Source organism: Canis lupus, chromosome 15, assembly GCF_003254725.2.
Source record: "Canis lupus dingo isolate Sandy chromosome 15, ASM325472v2, whole genome shotgun sequence".
Taxonomy (NCBI): domain Eukaryota; kingdom Metazoa; phylum Chordata; class Mammalia; order Carnivora; family Canidae; genus Canis; species Canis lupus.
Genome location: NC_064257.1, coordinates 21,003,261 through 21,027,486, shown reverse-complemented (window position 1 = coordinate 21,027,486; position 24,226 = coordinate 21,003,261).

Genomic DNA, 24,226 nt, shown 5'->3' with positions numbered 1-24,226 from the left:
CTCACCCTGGGTCGGGCATGGAGCCCCATGCAGGGCTCTATCTCAGGACCCTGAGATTATGACTTGAGCCAAAATCAAGAGTTGGTCACTTAACTGCTGAATTGGACAGAGCCACCCAGGTGACCTTCGTTAATGATGCTTTTAAGCTTATCAACCTCAGAAATAAGACTGAATTGGGAAAAATCCACAGTATGCATCAGATTTTTATAGTAGGCAATTTTTTCTTTCTTTTTCAATATTTCATTACTCTGATCCCATGTGTAATTTTTAAAACTATTTCTTACTATATGAAACTACATATAGCTTATATTATTAAAATATTGGTATTTTTTGAATTAAGAAGCACCTTAAAATCTTTGACACTTTGTGATTTATAATTGTTAAAATTTTTTCTTTAAATTGTGATATATATCATGTTACTTCTTAAAATCAATATCGTCTTAAACGCAATAAAATTTAGTACAAGGAAGAAAATGGCAAGAGGTCTTTACCACTTAATGGGCAGTTTACTGCGATCACAAAGGAGAAATGCCCAGAGTACTATCAAAGACGTTGTGTAACACAGGTCACCAATACTAGACATTTTGATGTGTATCTTCTCGTTAGGAGATGTGGTTACGTGAAATTGCTACAAGTATCTGAGATTCATTGATTAGTTATATTGAATGTCTCATATAAATACCCCTGAAGTTTTTTGTTTTCAAATAAAGAGGTAAGAGTACCACTTTTAACAAACTAGCTTGTCAGACCAATCCTCTCACCGGTAACAGTATGAGAAGATGGATAACAAATGTTAAAACATCTGTTTTAATGGCTAAGATTCCTAAACTGATGGCCAAGATTCCAAGGAGAAGTGCAGAGGCACAATCTTACGTTTTGTACATCCTTTGTCCTGGAAGCATTTGACAGTTCATTAGTAATGGACGAGCAACTGAGTAGTTTTTAGCAGTTTCAAAAGACGGCTAGAAAGAAAAAAACAATGTAGTCAGAGCCTGTCAGTGAGAGGGATTCTGGTAAAATTCCCAAATTTTCAATCAAGATTCTTGAAAGTCTATATGAAAGATTTAATGGAGAATCAAAGAGTCTTCATACTGACAGAAACCTAATTTCATCTATGATTGGTTTAAACAATCTCTAACTCCTGCCAGGGGCAAGAGAAAATCCTCAGTGAAGAAAAACAACATATTCAAAAGACTCAAATTATGTCTCTAATTTTTCATGTACAACAATCAGCATGCAGGCAAAAATGAACGGATGCAGCACTAGATCACACCATACCTGATATATCATGTTGCCACAATCAAGGATAAAAAAGAAAAAGACCTTCAGGAGACTCTGATATTAGAGCTATCAGGCATGGACTTTGAAATATCTATGATTAATACATTAAAGAAAATCAGGGGACATATGGTTAATATCAGCATACAACCAGGATTTATGAAGAATTACTGTGGAAACCATGGAAGATTTAGAACTAGGGAATACCATAAATATAAAAAATAACTCCATAGACGGATTTGACAAATTAGACACAGCTGAAGAGAGGACCAGTTGGAAGGTAGAAAAGTTACTGGAACATATCTAGGCTAAAGTATGGACAGTAAAGAGAAAGCACAATACAGAATATAAGTCTATACACAAAACTACAAATATTACTGAGAGATATTAAAGGACACAAATATTTGGAGAGATTTTCATGGATTAGTACACTCAATAATGTAAAGAATCCATTTTCTCCAAATTTATGTATATATCAATAAAATCTCAATTAAAATCCAGAGGTGTTTTTTTTTTCTCGGCATTTGACAAACTGATTTTTTAAATGATATAAAGATGCTGAGAGACAAGGATAGACAGACTTTTGTGAAGAAAAGAGAAGTTGTACAATGACGTTTATGTAGGTGACCATTCTCAATCTTTTCCCATATAAGTTTGGCTCTGTTTTTTCTCAATAAATAAGCTTTTTAAAGAATCAGTAAGTCATCTTTCTAATTCCCATTTCTCTGCCAAATATCATCTATCATTCTTTTAGTTGTCATGTTTTCACAGTCATCATCATAAAGATACCACATATATGGAAGGCAAAAGTAATGGGACAAGTCATAGTAATGCTATAGTTCACCTGTGAAATAAAGAATCAAATTCATCATTGTCTCTTAACCATTTGTATACACGTCTTTCAGTGCATTTAGATTATAGTTAGGTAGCATTGTTTAATAAGGACTTGTTTTTTCAATTTTGCTCTTTTTGACCCAAATATTTTTTACTATTTTTACCAATTGGTTAATAATGACTACAATAAGTACTAAAGGAGGTAAGCTCACATAGCAGTCTAGAACTTGAACTTCTTAGGAAGTGCTAAATCTGACCTTGAAATAATTGTTTTTTTAAATTTAATTAATTAATTAGTTTATTCATTCATGAGACAGAGAGAGGCAGAGACACAGGCAGAGGGAGAAGCAGGCTCCATGCAGGGAGCCCGATGTGGGACTCGATCCCGGGTCTCCAGGATCATGCCCTGAGCTGAAGGCAGGTGCTCAACCACTGAGCTACTCAGATGTCCCTTGAAATAAAATTTTTAGCAATTTTTTTATTTGCTATTTTGATTAAGTTGTTATTTTATTGTATTCTATACACAGTACTTTTAGCTGTAAAATCTTCTGATGTTTTATATTTAGATTATCTATGATTATCATTTACATGCTACAAAAAGATATTACATTTATATAATTTTTGCTCAGGAGACTGACTTATTTTCATCTTTGGTATTTGTATTTTAATAACATGCAAACACATCCTAGACTTTCTTGTTTATTGCCACTTATCACCAAGTCACCTGTTATGATTGGAATGATGATAGCATCTTCTTTACTGTTGTCTTAATAATTTAATGCTCCTTTAAACTTACTGTATTGTGACATATTTACAGATTCATTCTATACTTTAAACTTTCTTTAATGGTTTTAAATTTCTAAATTTATTATTTTAAGTTAACATGTTTTTTAAATAAAGTGTTATAGATGGAAAATTATGGATACAACTGAATCACAAATCTTGGATTATTTGATACTTTTACTGAAAAAGTAGAACAAGCAATACAACATGACCAAAATATCTGATCTACAGTGATAGCAGCAGGAAGATGAATGGATTTTTGAGAGTCAAGTGTTTTTTTTTTTAAGTAGTTAAGAGCAAAAATTAAGCTGGTTCATAAAGTGATAAATACAAATTTTTAAAGAGATTTTCAATATCAGCCTCTTAACTTTCTAGCTTCAACAAGAAATCATGACAGTGCGTCCCTGTTCTACATTAGCATACTTTGTTTACTCTAACGTACTCTGTTCACACTGATACACTATACCATAGAATTCCCTAGTATCACAAAAGTACTCACTGTTAAAAAATATGAGATTGGCTGACACAGTAAAGTGGGTTTTACTGACTTTTCATATGAGCACACATTAAAATACTTTTAAAGACCATATGCATTCAAAACCAGTTTTCTTCAGATATTCAGGGAAAATTGGCATTGAACTGAAATGTGTTTTGGTTATCCTATAGAAAACTAGTGTCCTGTGAAAACTCACTGTCATGCTCCCGTGAGTGTCATCTGGAAGGCACTCTAGTTTGAGACTCTCTGAAATCCACCACTGGTTTAAGCCAGGTCGCCAGAGAAGTGGCTGCATAAAATAGATTTCCCTGGTCTTCTTTGGCCTTCTTTATTCAAACTGTGCTTTGGTATGATGCCTTTCTGAGTAGACAAAGAGGTGTATTTTCTAGGGCTACTGCTACTTGATAGAAAATTCATACTGCTTTAAGAAAGTTCATTGCAAGGGACGCCTGAGTGGCTCAGCAGTTGAGCATCTGCCTTTGGCTCAGGGCATGACCTGGGTCCTGGGATTGAGTAGCACACTGGGCTCCTTGTGAGGAGCCTGCTTCTCCCTCTGCCTGTGTCTCTGCCTCTCTCTGTGTGTCTCTCATGAATAAATAAATCTTTTTAAAAAAAGTTCATTGCAAGATATACCTAGAACAGTAAGAGAGATGAAATATCAAGCAAATCTAAGAACAGTAAGTGGGAGGTGTTAGGTGATGAAGAGTGATTGCATTTCTGTACCCTTCCTTACTCCCTACCTCACCCTACCCTAACCTTGGTGCATATAATATGAATAAATCAGATGATTGTATGTTGTACTAATACATAATGGGTTTTTAGTTTAAATTTGTTTTTATTGAATTGCAGTTGGCATACAATATTAGTTTCAGTTATACAACATAGCATAGTCCTTCAATATTTATATACATTATGAGGTGATCACCACAATATATCTAGCTATCATCATACAAGGTTTTATTTTTTTATTTATATTCTCTATGCTGTATATTATACCATTGTGATTTATTTGCTTTAAAACTGGAAATGTGTACCTTTTAATCCCCATTATGCTTAATGTAATGTCGATAGGATGACTTGAAAAGTTGTGAATGTAAGGCACAAATATATCAGTAGGAAAAAACATACAATGTTAGTTAACATATTTATTATCTGTAGAAATTATAGTTCCAACAGATAAGAAAGAAAATATAAACAGAACTCAGAATTCAATGACTGAGAAAATACATTAGTTGTATCAAACCATTGGCATAGTCTCACCTCAAGTCGGATTACAGACTCTACTATGACTTGTAAATTAGGCAATGCTAAATCTCAAGTCCTCCATTTTGGGCGACCTGACCAATGGTAAATGGCTATAAGAAGGGGTTTCATTGAAGCAGTCAGAAGAGTGCAAAACAAACAAAAAATAACCCTGGTTCTGAGCATCTTTTGGATATATCCCTGTATTAGTTAGATCTCTAGTTGGTAAGTGATATCAGCTAAGAAAGTAACACAAAAAAATTTGCCTTGTGGAAACATTCCCAAATTAATTGGAATACATTAGAAAATTTAGCTTTAAATTTCTTAGTAATTTTTTAGGTACATAAAGAAGAAACTATTAAATAGGTAAAGGCATTTAACTTTCCAGTTCTATAAAGGCAATAACATTAATCAAAAGTTTTCTTAAAAGTGATTGTTCACAATTACTAGACTTACAAACAAAGCAAAAGAATGATGTTTATAAACTGAGCTTAAAGTCTTATGGAAGATCTGGCTCCTTTATAAATAAAATATAAATTTTAAAGCCAAAGTTGACCTCTGAATAATCTTTTGTGTCCACAAAAGCCACTTTGAATCCATCAAAAATTCACCTAACGATACAAAATTTGGGGCACTGGGTGGCTCAGCAATTGATCCTGGATCCCAGGTCCAGGGATCAATCCCCTCATCAGGCTCCCTGTAGGGAGCCTGCTTCTCCCTCTGCCTGTGTCTCTGCCTCCTTCTCTGTGTCTCTCATGAATAAATAAATAAATAAAATCTTTTTAAAAATACAAAATTTAAAAGTTATTTTTTCATAATCATAAATTGCACTATGGCTAAATTATAACATATTATCAATCATAGCATGGGTCCTATTGTGTCTCTGTAGGGAAACAAGTTTTCACATGTAATTGATCAGTCAGTAATCTTCACTGGAGATGGTATGACTTATGAAAACTTTCATGATGCTAATAATACAACACATTCAGGGTGCCTGGATGGCTCATTTGGTTAAGCATCCAACTGGTGATTTCAGCTCAGGTCACCATCTCAGATTCTGGGATTAAATCCCCTACATGGAGCTCTGTGCTCAGCAGGGAGTCTCCTCCCTGCAGAAATTCTCTCTTCCTCTCCATCTGCCCCTCCCCCTCAGCTCACTCTCTCATTCTTCTCTCTCATAAATAAATCTTAAAACAATAATAATAATATTAATATTCATTAATATGAAATAAAGCTATTCAATCTACCTTATAATGAGTTCAGATATTCAATATAAAATAAAGTTATTCAATCTACCTTATAACTGGAGTTCAGTTATTTTCAGGGGCATCTTTGTTACCATATTTAAATTTCCAATGTTGCATAATACATATTCAAGTTTTTATTTTACTCTTTGTTGAGATTTGAATATGAATAAACTGGTAAAGAACAAATGTCTGTGAACTGTAAAACTCCAGGAAATACTTTTCATATTATAGTCTATATAGACAGGGCCACCTCAGACTGGCAACTTGGCTACTGATCATTCAGAGTCATAGTAAGTTTTCCAAAAACAGTACATTTTTCAAGGGAAAAGTCATAAAGTTACTGAATTAAGTGTTCTTTGCTTTCTATGGTTCATCTGAAATCTTAATTCATCATCTAGCACATTTTAACTTACAAGACAATATTTTATTTTTGATCTCCCAGTAGCATGCTGTTGTAACTAGTCAGATTTTTTTTACAGCAAAGTGAATTTAAGATTATCTAATATTGCTTCATAATGTTATGAAAGGAATTATAGGCATTGAAGTAATGCACATTACTCCCACATCTTTCACCTCACTGTGCAGTCAGCCAAATTATATATTTATTAATTTTGTTAAGCTGGCCTCATGAGTCAATAGATTGAATAGAGTCCCTGTTAATTAAGTTTGCTGATGAAATGACTAGAAGCTTGGAGAATAGCTTTGGAATTAAAAATGAGTTTAACCAGCTGGAGGGGATTTATGCATTGGATAAGGATTGGACCAGATGACCTCTGTGGTCCTTTTCAACTCTAGGATTCTATAAAAGACTGAGAAATCAATATAACAAAAATTTATCTGGAATGAATTCAATATAACAAAATGCTACATGAAATGAAGTGATATATATATATATATATATATATATATATATATATATATTACATATGATTAAATCAGCAATGAATGGTAACCACAGACACGGTTTTAGATTCTAGTAGAGAGACAATCTAAACATATGTTAGCAAGTTAGGTTGATTTAATCATAACACTGAGATACATTGCTTCATAAAAATTTTTCTATAGCATATTTTTTATGGTGTCAGAGTCTGACTAGGTGCTCAAACACCTTATGGTTTCCATATCAACGTTAATCAATAAGATTATATTTTCTTGTAACTAATGGAATTCCTGTAGCTAAATTAAATTTTGACCAATGAAATGTGTACAGAAGTGACGTGCATTAATTTCAGGCCTTCTTTATAAATGTGCTCTCATGGAATCCTACATTCTCTATTTCTTTCTTTTTTTTAGATTAACTATCATAGAGTAACCTCCAGGGCAAATTTGGATGCCCTGTATCAAAGACAGACTCAGATCTAAAAATGTATATACACATACACATATATGATTTTTAAAAGCACAATAAGAAATAGCAGAAGTCGAATCTCACAGTGGGCTTCTTGCATGGAGCCTGCTTCTCCTGTCTCTGCCTCTCTCTGTGTGTGTCTTATGAAAAAATAAAATCTTAAAAAAATACACAAAATGGAAAAAATATTCATCAACAGTAGGATGGACAAATTGTGCTATATTTTTATGACAGAATGTCATAGAACAGCAACAACAAAAATGCGAATTCCTTTATCCGAGGCAGAATTATATAATGTTGAACAAAACAGCCCAGAAACAAAGGTCAGCGTATATACTAATATTTACTTGAAATTTAAAAATAGGAAACTAATAAGAATAGAAATAAAATGGTAGTTACTTTCAGTGTGTTTGTAGGGGGGATATATCATCTTGTAGTGGATTGAAGGGATTGAAGGAGGCTTCTGGAATGCTAAAAATGTTGCACGTTTTGATTTATAATCCCAGTGTTTCCATTATAAAAACATATGGAGCTTTAAACCTAAAATTTGAGCACTTCACTGCAAGTTTTTTAAAAGTTTAACAAAAAAAGTGTTAGTCTGATGAGTCTAGGTTAAATGTCCCAAATACCCATCTGAAATATTAAAACAGTAAAAATGTACAATTTCCTTTCTCAAAGGAGATTCTATCGTTTAAATGCAATCATGCCCAGAGGCAGGCTGAGAGATTTGATGACCTTTCTGAGTCCCTCTCAGTCCTATGATCCTATGATATTTCCTACAATGTGTTGTTTTCTTAAAACTCCCTTCAGCCTTTCCATTTCTCTAGTATTGTGTCATCCAGGACTGAATTTAATACTCTAGGGGGTTTCTCACAAGGGCAACATAAGTTGAAAGCCTGTCACCACCCTAATAAGTAATATGATGGAGTTGTATCCAGTGGGAAATCTCAATGGCATTTTGTGCAGCCCTGCTACAGTTGGGTGGATAATGCAAGGTCATATACTATCCTCTCTCTGCTCTCACCTCTGGATATTTTAACATTATTTCTTCACAAGTTTCCTGTCATGTTGCATGCTTTGTACTAGACTTACTCCCTCCACCCCCTAAGAGATACTAAATTGACTTCCTTTTTGTCATCTTCAGAACAATTTCTTAAACATTCTAACTCTGTGAATATATGGGATGGAAAAAAAAAATATATATGGGATGGAGAACACTAGTGATATCAAGAACTTTTATGGAAAAAATTAGTGGGATCATTGTCATTATATAAATAAGGGGATCAATTAATCAAATAAACTATTTTGCTTTTAAACATAGATTTTAATGAAATGGGGACAAACTAAAAAGAGTCTTGAAAAGAGATGAAAAATTTTATACAAAATGATTTTATCATAACTACAGAGATTTGAGCTTTTACCTAGTAAATTTTCTTTCATGGGAATTTATTTGTTTGAGATACAGTGAATGAGCAGGGGAGAGGCGCAGAGGGAGAGGGAGAACCAGACTCTCTATTGAGCAGGGAGCTAGATATGGGAGGGCTTGATCCCAGGACCCTGAGAGCATGACCTGAGCTGAAGGCAGACATCCAAGCACTGAGCCAACCAGGCACCCTTTTCATGGGAATTATAAATGTTACTATCAATGCTACTAGTAAAGTCCTTGATTGACTAAGCTTCATATTTTTTTAAATGAACAAACTTACACCAGAGTATATGGCAATATGAATAAATTCTTACTGCTAAAATGTTGTAACTTTCAAATAAAATTTAATACTAATTTTCATTTAGTTTATGAAATATGATACATCTATTTTGCTTTGGCATTGTTGAACTTCCAAAAGACAATGAAGAATTAGCTGTCTCTCAACATAGACATTTTAGGGACATTTTTAGTTGGAGAATTCACTGGATACTAGAAGCCTATTATTTCTGGAAATTCCCCAAGTAAAACATTTACTCTGGTGTAATAAGCTTATGGATTTGAAGACAACTACATTAATTGACACAACAACATTTGTTCCAGACTTTTAAGGCTCTCCAAAGGCTGTGATTTTAGGACACTCTTTCTAACTTTATGCCACTGAATGGTTTGGGGCAACTACAGAAACACAGCATTCCACGGGTACTGTGCATCTGTGTATATAGCAATCTCTAAACGCAGCTAATGGAATCTCAGCATGAAACCAGAAAGATTTTTCGAAACTCATTACAGTTGCAGGTTACTCTAGTTGAAAAATTGATTTTACACAGGAAAGTAAAAATCTAACTTTACAAGGTCATCAATCACTGGGAATATATAACTGAGGCCTGGTTGCAAAACTTATCCATTCACAGATCTTAGAAAATCTTTAGGTCATTCAAATGCAACCAAAATCTCAATATAGTTTTAAAGAGCACTTATAGGAATGCAAATAGAGTATTAGTATTTATTTTACAAAAAAAAAAAAATTAAATACAAGGTCAATTTCTAGATATTGTAGACCACGGAAGATTTGTAAGAAAGTACATAGCAACTAGAATTTGTTTTCATTCAAGAAACTTCTTCTTCAGATAACTAATGTCAGAACTACAAATCCTAAATGATACTCCTTGTTTAGCATGACTGATAGGCAAATGAGTTTTATTCATTCCTTATTGATTAATTTACCAATTTTTTAAAGATTCAACTGCTTAAAAGGAAGGATGTATTTTATAAACCATATTAGCCTTATGTTTCTTTTAAAAGCAGACAATACTAAAAGTATTTCTCAACATCCAAGGATTTCAAGGATACCTGATAGAAAAACACTGGTCTAGTTGATTACAGATAAATATTGCTATCCTCATAAAGACCTTTGTGAATGTGGATTGCTCAATCAAGCCCAAAGTTCTGCTGCCATTTGCCAAACACACAGTTGTTGTGTAAGTCAGAGAAGAATTTTCATTAATTTCTACTTCCTATATTTACAGAGTTGGTGTTTTAAGCATCTTCTGCTTTAAAGTAAAATCTAACCTGTGGAAGGCTGCCTCCAAGATGGTACCAACATCCCACTTCCTGGTATTCACACCTTTGTCCCTTTAGTGTGGGCTAGATTTAACTGACTTACTTCTAACAAATAGAATATAGCAAACTTAATCAGAATGTCATTTCTGAAGTTAGTTTGTAGAAAAGACTATGGCCTTCATTTGGCTGCTTGTCTTCTCGTGCTCTTTCATTCATTTGTTCTAAGAGAAGCCATTTGCCACATTGTGAGCTTCTCTATGGAGAGAACACATGGAAAGGAAATGAAGAATGTCTCTGGTCAACAAATGTTAGGGATCTAAATCCTGCCAAGTGCAATCAGGGAAATCTCCTGCCAACAAGCCATCAAGTATTTAAGTTCTGCGAGGAACTGAATCTTACCAACTATATTACTGAGTTTGCAAGTAAATTTCCAGCTTGAGCTTTCGGATGAGACCACAACCGACAGCATGATTAAAACATCAAGCGACATCTTTAGGAGAGGCACCCAGCTAAGTTGTGCTCAGTTCCTAGAAACAGAGAAGTTCTAAGATAATAACTGTATTGTTTTAAGCCACTAAGGTTTGGTGCAATTTGCTACACAGCAATAGACAACTCAGTTACTTTTTTTTTAAAAGGATACTTTTTAAAATATATATATATATCTTTTATTTAGTTATTTATTTATTCATGAGAGACACACAGAGACAGAGACATAGGCAGAGGCAGAAGCAGGCTCTCTGCAGGGAGCCTGATGCTGAACTCAATCCCAGGACCCTGGGATCATGACCTGAGCCAAAGGCAGACACTCAACCACTGATCCACCTAGGTGCCCCTAAGTTACGTTTTTATATTCCTAGAAAAGTAGAATTAACTTATCACATCTTATGATTAACTTCTGAATTTAAATTTTTTTTGAAAATATTAACAATTATTAAAGTTGGATTATGAGCATGTTGGGTTTATGACACTCTTTACCTTTGTATATTTAAAAAAACACAAAAGCTTCTTAAAATGCTTTATATAATCAGAAAGAGAATCTACATTTCTCCTTCTCACTTTCTCCTTGGATTAAATATTCTCCTTCTTACAAATTCTCATATGAATTATCCCTCATTTTTTAGGTTTTTTTTTCCCCACATAAAGAGCATATTGATATAATTAGATACATTTATCCAAAAGCTACCTGACATAAAAAAGAAAGCCTTAGGAGATTTTATTAAATGTAGAATCTGTAGGATAAAAAGATTTCTAACTTACATGTCCATGCAATAAGTATGGATTTTATAATAAAGTAAGCCTGAGTTTAAAACCATGCAATAATAGTTATCATCACCAATCTTCAATTTTTAATCTTTAAAATTTTAATAAAATTTGCCTCCTTGGCCCATGATAAAGAGTAGTAAGATAATACTAGCTAACATTTGGTGAACAATTATTATGTAGCTAGCAATTATTTTTCTTTCTCTTAAATCTCATATAAAACATAAAAGAACCAATGAGATAGATTCTGTTATTATTTTTCTATTTATCGACAGGGAAACTAGGCACTGAAATATTAAGTTAGCTTTCCCAAGGACACACAGGTAGTAAGTGATGAAGCTGGGTAATGAATGAAAATTTTAATCATTAAGCTATACTATTAATAAGATAATTGTATTATGTATCTAAACAGTATCTAGCACTGAGAAAGCGAAATTACAGCATAATTTCTTTCTTTTCATCATCCTCATGCAAATACAGATTTGAGAGACAGTGAGATAACTCTTTGTCATGTTTCTATCGGCATATGTTGTATAACTACCTCCAAATTTCCATGCCTTAAAGCAGCAAACATTTATTTCATCCTTACAGATCTATATCTTGGATGGAAAGTTCTGTTTTAAACTAAAGATTCAATCCAAGACCATGTGTTTCTCACCAAATACCCAGGTCAAGTGTTTTTCATTTCAGATAAAAGAATCTCAAGTGAGCAAAACTATTTTATGTTTCTTTCTTGGGGCTTCAACTCAAAGCTGGTACAAATGCACCCTCATTCCATTGCCAAATGAAGTCACATGGCCAAGCCTGAAGTCAACGGCACAGGAAAATATTCCAGGCTCACAAAGTATCATGCTAGGGAGAAGGAAGAAGGACTTCTAGATAAATAATAGTTTACCACAGCATTCAAGGATATGTCATAAAACATTGGCTATATAGTTGGAACATTTAATGTTTAAGTTCTACATATCCTAAAATTCTATATATTTAGCATAATTTAGAAATCGCTTTCTAAAAAATTAATAATAAAATTAATAAAAATTTCTATGTGAAAGAAACCCTCAACAAAAAGGCAACCTACTGAATGGAAGAAGATATTTGCAAATGATGTATCTGATAAGAGGTTAATATCCAAAATATCTATACAACTCAACACCAAAAATAAGAATTCAATTAAAAATTGGGCAGAGATCAAAAGATGAATGGATAAAGAAGCTGTGGTCTATGCATACAATGGAATATTACTCAGCCATTAGAAATGACAAATACCCACCATTTGCTTCGACATGGATGGATCTGGAGGATATTAGGCTGAGTGAAATAAGTCAATCAGAGAAGGACAAACATTATATGGTCTCATTCTTTTGGGGAATATAAAAAATAGTGAAAGGGAATAAAGGGGAAAGGAGAAAAAAAAGTGGGAAATATTAGAAAGGGAGACAGAACATGAAAGACTCCTAACTCTGGGAAATGAACTAGGGGTGGTGGAAGGGGAGGTGGGCGGGGGGTGGGGGTGACTGGGTGACGGGCACTGAGGTGGACACTTGACGGGATGAGGACTGGGTGTTATTCTATATGTTGACAAATTGAACACCAATAAAAAATAAATTTATATATAAAAAACTTGGGCAGAGGATCTGAATAGACATTTTTCCAAAGAAGACATATAGATGGCCTACAGACACATGAAAAGATGCTCAATATCATCATCACCGGGGAAATTCAAATCAAAACCACAATGAGAAATCACCTTATATCTGTTAAAATGCCTAGAATCAACAAGACAAGAAATAATAAGGGTTGGCAAGGATGTGGGGAAAAAAGGAATACTTGTGCACTGTTGGTGGGAATGGAAACTGGTGCAGCCACTAAGGAAAACAGCATGGAGTTTCCTCAAAAAATCAGAATTGCCATGTGATCCAGTAATTTCACTGCTGGGTATTTATACAAAGAAAATGTAAGCACTAATTTGGAAAGATACATGCAACCCTATGTTTATTGCAGCATTATTTACAATAGCCAAATTATGGAAGCAGTCCAAGTGTCCATCCGTAGATGAATGAATAAAGATGTGGGGTGTGTGTGTGTGTGTGTGTGTGTGTGTGTGTGTATATATATATATATATATATATATATATATATATATATATATAACATATGTAGTATTAATGCTAAGTGAAATCAAAGAAAGACAAATACCATATGATTTTACTCGAGGAATTTAAGAAACAAAACAGAACAAATGAACAAAAACAAAAACAGAGAAAAAAAAAGAAAATAGTCTCTTAAGTAATGAGAAGAAACTGGTGGTTGCAAAGGGAGAGTGAGTAGGAGGATGGGTGAAATAGATAAAGGGGATTAAGAGTAGCTTATCTTGATGAGCCCTGAGACATGTATAGAATTGCTGAATCGTTCTACTGTACATTTGAAACTAATATCCCTCTATATGTTCTCTCTCGCACGCATGCGCTTTCTCTCTCTCCCACGTATCATGCCTTTCCTAATTTTTTATTGGTCACCCATAGGCCTGTGCCTAGCTGGGTGGGCTCTAGGGAGGGGGTCACTATTCACCAGCTCCCTCCTTGGAGAATGAGAAAGCCCTGCCCTAGCCTTCCAAGTCAGAGATCAAAAGGGCAGGTGTAGACTTTCTCAGGTCAGCATGGTGTAACCAGGTCAGGGCACAGGTAGGGATCTAGAGCCCAAGCTTTCTACCTGTCAGCATAGTTGTGTTTGGACAGCCTTGCTGTCATCCACATTTTGGGCTTGATTGTGTCACTGTCTGGCTGCTACCCAGTGGGGCTGATTTCCCCCACGTTCATCTGTGTACAGGAAGTCCTGAACAGCTGCAGAGCTTCGTCCATGGAGCACCCACAAGCAAATCACTGACAGTGATCTCGTGAAGGACATCCTTGTTATGGATGATAAAGAGGCCCCTGTTGGCAATGCCCTCATCTTCCTTCGACATACCATAATCTTGTGACAAGTTTCTGGTTACATCTGCCAGCAGGCATGTTCAGGGGGTCCAAGGCTCCTTCCCTCTTGGGAGTGTTGATCAAAGGCCAGGTAGGTAAACAGAGAGTGGACAGAGACCCCAGCAGCTTCCAGCCTAACTTGCCAAAGTGCTCAGCATGTTCTCTGAAAGTGATCTTCAGCCAAAAGATGATGTCCAGTGCGTACAAAAAGAGGACCAAAGTATCTCTCTCTGTAGTCAGAAACTTCACCTCCTTGAAGGTGCCCTCCACCACAAAGATGGCTGGAAGTCTGGAGTGGGCTTCCCATGTGTATGTTGTCTGAGGCCATGACAAAGCTCCTTGAACAAGGACGGGTCATGCGGACTAGCAAACTCCTGAACATGCATTTCAGTGCCCCCATTATACTTCAATTAAAAAAAAAAGAAAAAATGCTTTCTATCCTATAAATCATTCTTATTAACACTGTATAGGTATTAACACAAGCCATCCTTTTCTATTTTTACACCTTTTTTTTTTTTTTTAATAAGGAAAGCATGGATCTTGAGTCATTCTCAGGAAATTTCAACAACTCCTCAAGTTAATACCTAATGGCTCATAAGTAGTATCTATAATAACTGAATTATTTTAGAAATGACCACAGTTACTATGATTTCGGTTATTTTAATTTTTCTAAGATTTTATTTATTTATTTGACAGAGAGAGCGAGCACAGGCAGGTGGAGTGGCAGGTAGAGGGAGAGGAAGGCTGAGCAGGGAGGCTGATTTGGGGTTTGGTCCTAGGAGCCCAAGATCATGACCAGAGCTGAAGGCAGATGCTTAACAGACTGGGCCACCCAGGTGCCTGTTACTATGATTTTAAATGTATGATTTCTAGGTAACTTTGAGTAAAAGCTTTCACAACTATAGTCTGATTTCCATGGGTAGAATACAAGTGATATTTATTTTAACTAATTCTCCACAGCTGACCTTTTTTGCAATGGAGAATGTAAGAAACATCAAAAGAGGGACACCTGGGTGGCTCAGGGGTTGAGTGTCTGCCTTTGGCTCAGGGCATGATCCTGGAGACCCAGGATCGAGTTCCACATTGGGCTCCCTGCATGGAGCCTGCTTCTCCCTCTGCCTGTGTCTCTGCCTCTCTCTCTCTCTCTCTCTGTGACTATCATTAAAAAAAAAAAAAAAAAACTCAATCAGAGAGGATGGTTCCTATAACATAGTCTTAGCCACAGTTGGTTGTTCTTATTTGCAACCAAATTCCCTGATAATTCAATCTTTAAAGGATTATGAGCAGAAAAGTGGCAAGGAGGCATTTGCAGTTTAGGACAATTTGTCTGGCTGTGCTGTGCAGTTTATAACATGAAGGAGGGTGGCTGGTCAAGTATTCTAGTTCTGGGAGTCTTCAATCAGCCAAACTAGAGATGCTAATGGCTACCTACAGTGGTGGCACTGGGTAAGGAGAATAACCATGGCCTTGAGGGACATTGATGGAGAACTTACAAATATAAAGGAGTTAGGGAGGATGACAAACAGTGGCTTTCTTCATTCCTGTGAAAAACATTTACTGACCAACTTCTGAATATACATTATGGTATATAGGCAACTATGTGGAAGGAATAATAGAGGGGCAGTAGTTAGGATTTTGTAGAGAGCAAATGGAGTCTCTGATGTCAAGCAGGAGCTTGTGTCAAGCAGGGGCCAGTGTCAAGCAATGACACAAGCAGTTAAGGTACTGCAGCTAGGAGATATCACCCGGACCCGTGTCAGCTGACACCCCAGAACTGATTAGGGGCAGAACCAGAGGAGGTCTGCAGAGACCCAGAACAAATTAAATCCCTTTATAAAGGGAAGGATTTTGGCAGCAAACTGTCAGACTCCCCAGACATGACCCCTCTATGTTTGATCACTTAAAAAAGGCGACTGTCACCAAAGGCTCTGCCCAATGGATCTCCGAACAGAACTGAGATCCTTCACTGCTTGAACATGAGAAGCAGTAGGTGCCAAGAGCTGACCTGGACCAGATCGAGGCCTTAGCTCCACTGTGTGCCCATGGACTGACTTCACATGTGGTTCATTAGCTTCCTGTACCCTTCTGTTGTCTTTGTTGTGTGGCTTGTCTTCTGTTTTGTGTGCTGTGTACGAAGCCAAATTTAATCACATAATGAATTGCCATTGAGCTTGGAATCCTGAACCTGCTTTATCATAGTGATTTAACTTTATGATTGAATAAAGTTGAAATTGTGGCAAGACACAACTCATGTGTGTACCTTCATAGCGTGCTCGTGAGAGATTCAAATAAGCAAAAACCTTTTTCAAAGTGACTTAAACAGGAAGGAAATTTGTGCTCATTTATCTGAGAGTTGAGAGATAAGATTATTGATTTAATCTAGTAGCTAAAGTTAAATCTCCCTGATATTTGCTTGACTATTTCATCTTGTTTCTGTGCCTTTCCTTATTGGGATGATATGAATAGGATTAGAGCAGTTTGGAGCCACAAATCTGTGCCCAAAAATGTTTGGAAGAAGCGGGTCATCTCTTTTTGTATCTGTCTCTTAAGGGAAAGTCCCTATTTTCCTACAGGTACAGAAAGCTTCTTCTCCTTCATCACTGTTGTATATTAGGGCATGTGTCCATTCCTGAAATATTTATTGTGGCTAGAAAATTACGTTGTGACAGGCTTACGCATGAGTTCCTCTAATAAGACTGATTAAGGAAAAAATATATTATAGTAATAAAAGGAAAGAGTGTTTATTACAAATAAACACTATTAGCAATTTCAGGGGACAAGATAGTGATAGAACATTAGAGTTTTTTTTATCACAAGAGAATATTACAAATAACTTTATACCAATATATTTGAATAGATGAAATGGTCAATTTTGTATAAAAAATAAGTTACTAAAATTGACTTAATAAGTAGAAAAATTGAATAGACCAGCAGCCATTAAAACACTGAACTGGTTGAGGGGGACTGACAAAAACCTTTCCCTAAAACAGGCAGTAGATCCAGATCATTGTATCCATTTTACCAGATGTTAAAGTTATTAGTAATCCTTATACTACCAAATTATTTTAGAAACAACAACAAAAAAACCTATGGAAAACTGTCTTACTCATTTTATGAATCTAATATAGAACATATGGGAATTAGGCAATGGTATAAAAATTAAATTATAGTTAAATCTCACCTTTCAAAAAACATGAAGAAATAATAAAACAGAAATCAAATTCAACCCAGTGTAGTATTTAAAAAGAACTAAAAAATACCAAAAATGTTTATTCCAGGAATGCAAGGTTGGTACAAAATATTTTTTTAATTACCAATTCAATATAAAACACGGATCTATTAGCTGAAAGATCATATGATGAGAAAAAAATAAGTGCTAAAAAAATGGAAAAACTAAGCACCCGTTTATTTAAAAAGGAGTCAACAGGAATGTCTTTACCTGATAAAGTTTAACAAAAAATCTATAGGAATATTATTTCTAAAAGCAAAATGCAAGAATCTTTCAAAACAAGTGTTTTACTATCATTCAATTATTGAATACTGCATGGGATGTCCTAGCCAATATGATAACTCAAGAAAAATAAATACGAAGCATACGAATTTAAAAAGAAGTCACAAAAAAAAAGTCACAAAATAGTTGTTATTTACATAGAACATCCAAGACAATCTTAGCATTCAATCAAATAGAGAGTCCAGTAAGTTTCCTGGGGACAAGATCAACATAATGAAATCATTAGAATTCTTATAAGTAAGCAATGATAAATTAGAAAATGCTATGCAAGACATAAACATTCACAGTAGCAGCACAAATTACATTTCCCTTTAGTACCTGTTAGAAGTAAATTTAATGAAAATTGTGTGACACATCAAAGAAAAAATATAAAATATTAAAATCCACAAAGGTATATAGGTGGATAAATAGATGAGACTCATATTTATACAGAAAGCAGACATGTCCATATTGGCCAGTTTTGGGTGGTGGGCACACTACTATGTGTTATACTACTTGTTGCACCTTACCTTGCTGTATTTTTTGTGTGTGTGTGACTTTTCAAAACAAATCAATAAAAGGAGTTTCATGGTTCTGAAGAGAAAAATACATTCTACTACATGAATCAATAACATAAATTTCCTATAATGCTTTTCAGAAGTAAAAGTTTGACACGAGTATTTCATCCCTAGAACTGAGGCAGAAATGTTTTGTAGAGTGTCTGCCTAAAAACATTTGCTGTTTGAAACCAGGAAATATGGAAGTCTATTCAAAAAGAACATAAAAAATAGGATGATAGGATTAAAGTCTTAAATAAAAACTACCAAAGTGGTCTTCATTAAAATGATTGTCAATACAGAGTCTCAAGTATACAATAAAATTGTGATAGTCTTATCTCATTCAGAGAGCAAATCAAGCTAATGTGACTGAAAAGTGTTTATGAAGCAAAGTGAAGAAAGTTTTGAGGAAAATAATATTTTTCAAGTGTTTTCCAATGTATTTTTTAATAGTCTGTATTTTATTCCTAAGTACTACATTCATTTCTGCTAAGACACTAAATCATACACATCTTCTGTCTGAAAGTTGTACTAACACCTTTCAGTATATCCATAAAACAGAATTATTTTTTCTTCAGGAATTAGTGAAAGACATTTTTCTCATCCTAGTGCCGAATATTATTAGATACTTGATGCTTTGGGATGATTTAAATTACTTTCGATAAGCTCAAGATACAGTTTTACCACATTGCTTCCTTGAACCAAAAGGAGAGAGAATTGCATATTAGCTTTATCTTCTCACTAAACTAAATTAAACTAAAATGGGAATGATACCAATTTTTTTAAACCAAAAAAAAGAAAATAAAAACCATATTTGGGGGTCAAATATTGGTATGTATGGGAACCTTGAATTTAGTTCTCCTCATAAGAGCCAGGAGCTTGGAAAATCATTGGGGGTTAAATAGAGGATCCAGACAACTTCATGGCAATGAACTATAAATCCTGAATATTTTCCCACCCGAATATGTATCCTATTGTCTCAACTATTAAAATTCTACATATGATTAAAATCCAATTTAAATTTTATTGTTTCTTAACGTTTTCCCACTTGATTAAAATTAGATATGATCTCTGCCGAAAAGCTGGTTTGGGGGTTTGTGTGAACCATGCTTGGAATAGTACTCTGCTGGATTTAGGAGAAGAACATTCAGGTTATCTGGGTCAAGCCTCTCTCCAATGAATAAATGATGTTACAATGCTGCCAAATAGGCCAGCTTCTGCTTAAACACTGCTAAGTGCTTACAAACCTCAGCAGATACTTCACATGGCCCATCTAAGACACAGTATCTCTACCCCTGCTTCTCCTTACCCAAGCCAGAAAGCTAAGGAAGTATCATAAAAACACAAATCCAGATTTACGTAAGGAGAGACGTTATTGAGAACGACTATTTCATTAGGAAGAACTCATTGGTCACAGAAATCTAGAAGCATCTCAAAATGAAACAGAAAAAAAGGTTTTTCTTGTAGAGAGAGGGGTAAGCAGTAAGTAAAGAAAGTTAGCAAAAGAATGCAGAGTGAGCAGACTGGGTATTGCGTGTGGCTGGACAGACAATGTCTTGTCTTGGGCAGCTACTTCTCCCCCACGCTGAGAGGGGGACGTGTTCTGCATTTTGGTGCTTGCTTAGGGGGCAAGCTGACGCTCAGAACCCTCTAAGGAGAGGGAAGTCGGACTGAAGTTTGGCAGAAACAAAGCTATGATTTAGAAATGGTCAATTATGATCACTGGGTGCGAAACAATAATGTGCATCTGGAAGATGGTTTTGTGATGTTGTCCTGGCTGTTGAGATGAAAGAAGAAGATTATTTCTGCTTTTGTTTTCAGGATAAAAAGGGACCCGCTTGGCTGGCAAACATCTTCCATAGATATGACGCCTACATGTGGAAAGCAATCCAAAGAATATGAAGAAGAAAGCTACGAATGAGGAGAGACGGTAGGAGCCAGATCACTTGGCATCATTGAGTCGGCATAAATGTCTAGACTGAGACTGCTTTCTGCAAAATAAATAAATAAATAAATAAATAAATAAATAAATAAATAAATAAATTTAAAAAAATGCTGTTAGGTTAAGTCACAATTTCTGTTACTTGTAACCAAAGACGATCTTAACTGATAGGAAACACATATTTAAGAATCTAAGCTTTTGGCCAAAAAGCAACGCTAATACATTTTTTTTTTTAAGATATCCAAAATCGCCATTGTACTTTTCTTTTTTTTTTTTTTTAATTTTTATTTATTTATGATAGTCACACAGAGAGAGAGAGAGAGAGGCAGAGACATAGGCAGAGGGAGAAGCAGGCTCCATGCACCGAGAGCCCAATGTGGGATTTGATCCCGGGTCTCCAGGATCGCGCCCTGGGCCAAAGGCACGCGCTAAACCGCTGCGCCACCCAGGGATCCCCATTGTACTTTTCTTGAAAAAGTTTTCACATTTACAAATCCCCAGTCCTGTGGATTTTCATTGATTTTTTTCATACTTATTTTCAAAAATTAAATGAAAGTAAACAAATACATGTATCTTTACAAGAAGCCAAATTTAATGTGCGCATATATATGTATGTGTGTGTCTGTGTTTTCATTCTGCCTTTTACATGGTAAATACTCTATAAATATTTTTGAGTAATTCCATCAAATTTCTAATTCTGACAAATTATACACATTGAGAGGATTTGGAAAGCTCTTTTAGTTTTAGTGGCATTTCAAAACATCACCACTGTGCTAATAGCTACGTGACAAGAATGAACTAAAACTAAATATGGATATCTCTCTGAAAGTCTTTTTTTTAAAGTTAATTGAATTATTTCAATTTGCATTAGCGAAGTACAATATTTAAAGAAATCCTATGGTGAAACCTCTTACAAACGTAATGTCTCCTTTACCCATAACTTATCTGCTGGGTTTTTTAATTGCTCTAGACAGAAACTGGAAGACCCCAACATTCGCTGTTGTCCATCATATAAACATTAACCAGGATGTCAGCAAACAGTTTGAAGAGCGTCCAGGAGTCAGAGGAGAGGCAAAGGGTAGCTCAGGACAACTCTTCCAATAAAAAATTCTACTAAATGAGGTGATTTTATCTGGAAGCAGCTTGATTCTACCAACCGACTTTGCTGAGGGTTGGTCTGGGTGCCCCTTTATGGTCCATGTTCATCTCCTAAGTAAATCTGTATCCCTCTTGGTTTACTAAGACCCTCCCTCATCATAGCCATAAAGTTTCACTTTTTGAAGTTCACTAATTCCCTTCTATCAGATCCATGTGCACTTGAGGGTGATCAGAGTTGCAGCAGATAATAAGACCTGACTGGAGACCTGAGGTGCCTACGATGGAGTCTCCTAGGATCTGTAGAATGTTATATAAGGACAATGAGAAAGCAAAGACCAATAAAATCAATAAGTCACAGAGATGGAAAGTATAGCATAGGGAATATAATCAATACTATTGTAATCACTTTGTATGGTAACAGGATGGTAACTACACCTACACTCACAGTGGTGAGCATTTTGTAATATACACAATTGTCGAATCACTATGCTTTACACCTGAACCTAATATTATATGTCAACTGTATGTCAATTAAAAAAAAAATGCTCTCTACCCCACATCAGGCTGTTTGATTTGCTTTGGCCAATGTAAGTAAAACTGACATGTGGTTTTTTTTGAGCAAAATATTAGGATCCTTCATGAGGCTATGCCATTTTTCATTTCAATTTTTGCCTGTCATAGGAGCTTCATGTACCAAGATGTTAAGGCCTGTTTTTCCAACTTGATCCTAGATTGAAGATGTGAAGTAGAGTCACAGCCAAACTGAAGGTAACATGTAACGTGATAAAAAAAAATTATTATTATTTGTTGTTGTAAGCCTTTGAGATTTGGGGGTTCTTTGTTATCAATCTAGGCTAAGCTGACTCATACAGAGCATTATTCTAAAATGGTAGGAATAAAAGTTAGAATGTCTTAAAAAAAAATAAAAAAGGAGGCAAAGACCAGATAATATATCCTATTACTGTCATAGTTAAACAAATTCCCTTAGGAAAGATAAACATCAAAATAAGTTTTAAACGTGGCTCTCAATAGACTCATTATATGCTGAATGAGGAAAAAAAATAATCTAAAGAGGGATGCTATGTTATTATATATCAAAAAATTATATCTTTCAAGTGTAATGAATGACAGCAAAAGGTTAACATTGCCCATTACTGGTATTTAAAATATATTTTAAAAGGCTTGTAATTAGGAATTCAATCATTCATTCATTGATTTATTTGAGAGAGAGAGAGAGCTTGCACGCATGAAGGGAGGAGCCGAGAGGGAGGGAGCTGACCTCAGACTCTTGCTGAGGGTGGATCTCTACCTGGAGCTTGATTTCATGACCTGGAGATCATGACCTGAACCAAATGCAAAAGTCAGGTGCTTAACCAACTGAGCCACCCAGGTGACCCTAGGAATTCAATTATTCACAAGTAAATGCATCCTTCCCTATTTTGTGTGGCCAAACACAAAATTCATTATATTTTAGATATAAAACATTCAAACATTTTAAAACATTTTTTAAAACATTTTTTGGCAATTCACTTTGAATAATCCATTTTCTTTAGCAAAACTTCTGATCATGAAATGCAAAATTAAGCTTCATATTAGGTGCTAAATAAAAGACAATTCACTGAAAATCTCAAATATGTGTAATACTGAGTCTTCTATCAATGTATTATACTCCTCTTTATATAAGGACACAAAGCAATACAAATTATTGATGGTAAAATTTTATAACATAAAAACTATCACTAAAGCCTTAATTTTTTTAAAAGATTTTATTTATTTATTCATGAGAGACACACAGAGAGAGAGAGAGAGAGAGAGAGAGAGAGAGAGAGGCAGAGACACAGGCAGAGGGAGAAGCAGGCTCCATGCAGGGAGCCGGATGTGGGACTCATCCCAGGACCTCAGGATCAAGCCATGGGCTGAAGGCGGCTCTAAACCGCTGAGCCCCCCAGGCTGCCCTCACTAAAGCCTTTAAATAAAACCATCCTATATTGGAAAATGTTTGATATTTGAAACGCATTCAATTCTGGGCCCTTTCCTGGTATTTATAAGTAATTCTTATCTGGAAGAAGAAATGTGTTTCTTATAAGGTTTTTATAAAGAAAGGGCTAGATTTTTTTTTATTGTTTTTTTAAAACAATACTCAACTATTATATTGATGAAGTTATAGTGCAATTTGGTGCCCTGCATTTTGGCCAGGGTTTTTGACCATAAGAGCTCTGCAAATCAAGTTTATATGATGTTTATTGCCGAGGTCTGCAGATGGAGTTTACGGAGGAACGAGACAAAGAAGAAAGAATTGGAGGGCAACTAAAAAAACCTACCTGTGGAACAATATCTGTATATTTAATATTGAGCAAGGGATAATGCCTCTGCCAAATCTGCGATGTTTTTGCAGATCACCGGCAATGATTTGAGGAAAGGGAACATTTTTGTATATTCTGATTTACTCATTATCTCTTCAATTCCTCTCAGCTCTGATAGCTTTGAGAGAGCTAGCAAAATATGCTATTTGCATTGAATAATTACAGCAGGAGACTTGAAAGTGTAAGCATTGCTTTCTTTCAAAGTAGAGGGCACGTCAAGCCAAATGGGTCATGGGGACTAATCCAAACAGTGTCCTGGCTGGGCTGGCTGGCTGACCCCAGCTTCCCTTGGCTCCTGCAGAGCCCTTTACACTGGGTGATTGAGGAACTGGA